We start from the raw sequence: 6,000 nt of genomic DNA, 5'->3' as shown, positions 1-6,000 counted from the left end.
GTTGTGCCCTTTCTCTAGCAGGGCTGTGCCCCATCGTTCCCTCTTGGAAGTGGAAAGACGGTATTTTAAAAACAAAACCCTGTAAAATGATACAGGGACCAGTTGCTGAGCAACAGAGAAAGATGCTAAGGGCCTCAGCAGCGTCCCTGTACTTCGGCCACAAAAATGAGCCAGAAAGGAGAGGGGTATTTACTTCTGACCCCCCCCACCCCGACCCATTCTAATTTTCCAACCTCAGGGAGGAATCTGCTTCATTCAACCCATGTTAATTAGTGTTTACGTTTGCACCAAGAAGATAGAAATCCACAGACCAATGGAGGTGGGATGCATTGGGGAGGAGGGGGGGAGATACCCAGCAGCAGGTGGTTGGGGGGGGGGGCTTCACCATTTCCTCTTCTTCAAGCCCCCCCTAAATCCTGGCCAAGAGATTCCCTTCGCAATCACAAACTTTGAACTGGCTGGTCTCGTCTCTCCAGGGTTTCCGACGTGCCTCTTTCCCGGAGAAGCTGCCTGCCCGTCAACTGGGGGCTGTCTGCACGCGCGCTGGAGTCGGGGAAGGCCATGCACGCGCGCTGCCGCCTGTTCAGGCTGCCTCGCTCAAGGCGACGAACGAGGAAGGAAGGAAAGAAGGAGAGAGAGGCTTCCCCGGTTGGATTTCCGCCTGTTGGCAGGGGCCCGCGCGCGGCTTCCTAAAGCAGCGGAGCAGGAGCGGCCCTTTCCTCCTCAGGTGGGCGCGGCCCTGGCGGCCGCCTCCTCGCGGGCGGGCTGAGGGGAGAAACGCCGAGCGAGGCCTGCGCTGAGCGAGGGTCGCCGCCTTGGGCCTGACAGAGAGCGGCGGACTACGAGTCCCAGCAGGCGCCGGGAACAGACCGCTGAGGAGAGGCCGGACGGGCGGACGGCTGAGAGCGGGCTTGCTGAGGCGGCGATGCCGTCGGCCGGCTGCTGTGAGGAGGGCGATGGCGATGGCGGCGGCGGCGGCGGCGGCGGCCCCGCTGCGGCCGCCCTCCCTCAGGCCGCCGCCCCGTCGTCGTCGTCGTCGTCGTCGTCCGAGGCGCCCAAGCTGTGCGGCTACCTGCAGAAGCTGTCCGGCAAGGGCCCGCTGAGGGGCTTCCGCAGCCGCTGGTTCGTCTTCGACCCACGCCGCTGCGCCCTCTACTACTTCAAGGGCCCGCAGGAGGCGCTGCCGCTCGGCCGCCTCGACATCGCCGCCGCCTCCTTCAGCTACCACCAGCCGCCCGAGGCCGCCGCCGCCGCCGCCGCCCCCGGCGCCGCCTGTCCCCTCGCCTCCACCGGCGTCACCTCGGCGGGCCACGGGGAACTCGAGGCCGCCCCCGGCACCGCCTTCGAGGTGCACAGTCCCGACGGCGCCGTCACCGTCCTCAAGGTAAGGAGGCCCCGCTTCGCTTTCCTACCCCGCATTCGGCGGATCCGGGGTAACTGCTCCGCCCCCCCCCCCCCCCCGGTTCTATCTAACCTGTGTGTTTCTGAAGCCTGAGACGTGGGGAAAGGCCGGAAAGGAGGAGCAGGGAAAGAAGGCGCGGATTTGCAGGACCCCTTGCATAGGCTAATGCGTATGTACAGATGCCAATTTAGAAACGATGATTAGAATTTAAAACCAAGATTATGGCAACCAGCTTGATTGATAACTGGCAAATAGAGGGAGAAAACGTGGAGGCAGTGACAGACTTTGTATTTCTGGGCGCAAAGATTACTGCAGACGCTGATTGCAGCCAGGAAATCAGAAGACGTTTACTTCTTGGGAGGAGAGCAATGACAAAGCTTGATAAAATAGTTAAGAGCAGAGACACCACACTGGCAACAAAGGTCCGCATAGTTAAAGCAATGGTATTCCCCGTAGTAACCTATGGCTGCGAGAGCTGGACCATAAGGAAAGCTGAGCGAAGGAAGATAGATGCTTTTGAACTGGGGTGTTGGAGGAAAATTCTGAGAGTGCCTTGGACTGCAAGACGATCAAACCAGTCCATACTCCAGGAAATAAAGCCAGACTGCTCACTTGAGGGAATGGTGTTAAAGGCAAAACTGAAGTACTTTGGCCACATAATGAGAAGACAGGATACCCTGGAGAAGAGGCTGATGCTAGGGAAAGTGGAAGGCAAAAGGAAGAGGGGCCGACCAAGGGCAAGATGGATGGATGCTATTCTGGAGGTGACAGACTTGACCTTGGGGGAGCTAGGGGTGGCGACGACCGACAGAAAGCTCTGGCATGGGCTGGTCCATGAAGTCACGAAGAGTCGGAAGCGACTGAACAAATAAACAACAAACAGTACGAACCACCATTGTGCAAAGGCTGTGACCCCAGTGACCTGGGTGCCGCACTCAGTCCGCTGTCCAGGTGCTGTTACCTGTCGATGGGCCACTTCAAGGCACTTTAGCTCTCCCTTTGGATAGTTCTTTATTATTATTATTATTAATAATAATAATAATAATGCACCATCAATGTTCATGGTGCTGTACAGAATAAAACCAAACAAGACAATCTGCCATATGGCTTACAATTAAAATCACAGTAACAGACAGGGGAGGGAGGGGAAAAACCAACCAGGTAAGTGTGGGCTGGTCCATGAAGTCACGAAGAGTTGGAAATGACTGAATGAATAAACAACAATGATCACGCTACGATTGAAAAACTTTCGAGAAAAGAAACGTTTTCAAGTGAGATTTAAAAACGGGAATTGACGTCGCGGTCTGCAATTGCACTGGAAGAGAATTCCAGGCATAAGGGGCAGCAAGCGAGAATGGGCGAAGACGACTGAGAGAAGTGGAAACTCTTGGGCAGGTAAGAGACATGGTGTTATGGGAGTGGAGGGATGAAAGGTAGAGAGGAATCAGATCATGACAGGCTTTAAAAGTGAGAAGAGGCTTGTATTCGATTCTATGAGAGATAGGAAGCCAGTGGAAGGATTTTAGAAGCGGGGTGACATGACCAAAACAACGAGCCAAGAAAATAATCCTATCCGCTGAATGATGAATGGAGACCAGTGGAGACAGATGAGAAGAAGGAAGACCGGTCTTTGACTTTAAACTAGACTTGGACAGGTCAGCTCTTCAAACAGAAGACACCAAACACAGGACTATGTTTAGGTTTCCCTTTGGACGGTTCTCTATTTTTCAACCAGACCTGGAGTGGACACCTTCGAATAGAGGACTGTCCTTCCAACAGAGGACTGCTTTCTGTAAAAGAGGGCACATGGCCACGCTGGTTCTGAAGAAGAGCCGGATGGTGCAGTTACAGTGGCCAATTTGCCACTGGGAGGGATAAATGAGGACACAGGGTTGCACAAAATATTCATAAGCTAACTTGTCTATGTCTGCAAGTTTGGAAACAATTGCTATCCTTTAAATCAGCGGTTCTCAACCTGTGGGTCGGGACCCCTTTGGGGGTCGAACGACCCTTTCACAGGGGTCGCCTAAGACCATCAGAAAACACATATTTCCGATGGTCTTAGGAACCGAGACATTTCATTTATTTGTAATTAGAAATAAATATTTCACAATATATAATTACATATTGTTTTTGTGGTCACTATGCTTTAATTATGTTCAATTTGTAACAATGAAAATACATCCTGCATATCAGATATTTACATTACGATTCATAACAGTAGCAAAATTAAAGTTATGAAGTAGCAACAAAAATAATTTTATGGTTGGGGGGTCACCACAACATGAGGAACTGTATTAAAGGGTCACGGCATTAGGAAGGTTGAGAACCACTGCTTTAAATAGAAATGCAATCTATCTCACCATCCTGGGGAAGACTAGGTGACAATCTGTGTGCTGACCAGGTGTTAGATGTGGGTGGGAACTTCAAGGCCCTTGTGAATCTCCCTTCTGATAGTTCTTTATTTTTTAATAAAACGCTTTCTCCCCAGTAGAGATTATTTCCAAGTAAGTCGTATGTAAGACTGTGGCTGTAGGATGGAGGTTAAGGCCGCAACCCTGCAAGTGTTTACTGGAGGTTAGTGCCATTGAACTTAGTAGTTCAATGGCACTAACATGCATAGGATGGCACTACACCGTTGCAATCTTAAATATGCTTCTGAGCAAAGTCGCATGCAGTTGGGCAGTAAAATGGTTTACTGTTCAGTGAACTTTGGGGGGTAATGGCTTCCTTCACCAAGAGCAGGTGTGTAGGTAATAAAGCACTGAGATTTCATCTGCTTCTTCCCACAAGGCAAGCAGTCTACATCTGGATGTTGCCCTTCCAATAATCCTTTCTTTGAATGCTTGGGGAAAATCTTTCCATATTCAAATTAGGGCATCTTATCATAAAATTACTGAATTATCAAAAGATGATGGCAGTAAACTTTTGCGGGCAGAGGAACAAAAGAATAACATGGAATAATCAGCTCCTTAGTTGATAGTTTTTATCACTTTGGTTGTGTGACTTTCATAGTCTTTTGCTCTGTTAGTTGCAGAAAAGGGCAGCTAAAAGGATCAAGGAGTTGTAGCATCTACCCAATGAAGAAGGCTTAAAAAGCTGGGATTCTTTAGCTTGGAAAAAAAGTAGGGTCAGGGGAGATAGGGACACATTTTTCTTATATTCAGGACAGGTGGAACAAATTATTTCTTCACACAGTATGTAGTTGAACTATGGAATTCACTACCACAAAATGTAATGATGGCCACCAATTTGGATGGCTTTAAAGGGGTATTAGACAAATTCCTGCAGAAGAAGGCTATCAATGGCTACTAGTCCTAATGGCTATGTGCTGCCTCCAGTATCAGAGGCAGTATGCCCATATACACCAGCTGCTGGGGAATATGGGCATAAGAGTGCTGTTGCATTCGTGCCTTGTTCATGAGATCCCGTTAAACAGCTGGTTGGCCACTGAGTCAACCGAATGCTAAGCTAGACGGACCTTTGGTTTGGCTCTTCTTATGTTGATGGTTTTTCAGCTTTGTGTTTCCCAAACATATTCTTTATGTTGCAGATGCTTTTGGCAAATTTCAGCTTCTTTGCACTCTAGAAGTTTAGGACTACAACTTCATCAGCCCCCACCAGCATGGCCAATAGTATATGATTATGGGAGCTCATTGGGTGATCCAGGTTTTAGGATGATGAGAGAGGGATAAAGACTTCTCTATTCATTTTCTCCACACCATGCTTAATCAGAAGGGATAATATCGTATATTTTTTAACAATTCCCTGATGGCTGACTTGGGGGTAGATCCTGGGTGGGTATGTAATGTAATAAGAAACGTTTGTAGGGGATTCTAAGCCTACATTTACTTTAAAAAGAAGCCTGCTACCAAATGTTTAGTTCGGCCATGTGTTAGTTTCAGCGTTCAGTGGGGCTTGGTGTTGAATTTGTGCTTTCAGTTTCATCCTTGTTGGATTAACCCGGTCAAAGAAAACCTTGGTGTAAGTGCAGGAGGACCTTCTCTAGGAAAGAAGTCAAATCTCACGTGACCTTTTATTGGGCTTTAATTCACATGCTTTAATTTTTCCTAAACTTGTTGCTTATTCACAGTTAGTGCATGTATCATGGGATGGTCTCTCACTCACTACTTCCAGGCTTATAGGAGCAGTAAGAAATGAATGAGGGACATTAGATGATGGGTCATTTTGTAAGCTCCTTTGAGTCACTGCTCCAGTACCCCATGCAGTTGTGCTATGCTTGTGCAATGCAACTCTCAGCTCTGGTTGCACAGTATATATTCATAGTATCAGTGTAATGGTCCCCTGTTTTGTGCATGGTGCCAGTGCCAGGATCCTGTTTTCTTGGGCTAAGGTTGTCACACAGAGGAGGGCCAGGATCTCTTCTCGATCCTCCCAGAGTGCAGGACACGGAATAACGGGCTCAAGTTAAAGGAACCCAGATTCCAGCTGGACATCAGGAAAAACTTCCTGACTGTTAGAGCAGTACGACAATGGAATCAGTTAGCTAGGGAGGTTGTGGGATCTCGCACACTAGAGTCATTCAAGAGGCAGCTGGACAACCATGTGTCAGGGATGCTTTAGGGTGGATTCCTGCA

At 49.0% G+C, this 6,000-nt stretch overlaps 1 protein-coding gene across 1 annotated transcript in view; it reads left to right on the top strand.

The window, feature by feature from the left end:
* Nucleotides 1-1,275: 1,275 nt before the first annotated feature.
* TBC1D2B (TBC1 domain family member 2B) overlaps nucleotides 1,276-6,000 on the top strand; it is a 30,036-nt gene continuing 25,311 nt past the window's right edge. Inside the window, exon 1 of the mRNA XM_063142694.1 lies at nucleotides 1,276-1,384. The gene's annotated coding sequence lies outside the window, so the exon portion shown is untranslated. The remainder of the gene's footprint in view (nucleotides 1,385-6,000) is intronic.

This window comes from Elgaria multicarinata, chromosome 16 (assembly GCF_023053635.1).
Source record: "Elgaria multicarinata webbii isolate HBS135686 ecotype San Diego chromosome 16, rElgMul1.1.pri, whole genome shotgun sequence".
In the NCBI taxonomy this organism is placed as follows: Eukaryota; Metazoa; Chordata; class Lepidosauria; order Squamata; family Anguidae; genus Elgaria; species Elgaria multicarinata.
This window is presented reverse-complemented; position numbering and strand designations above follow the sequence as displayed.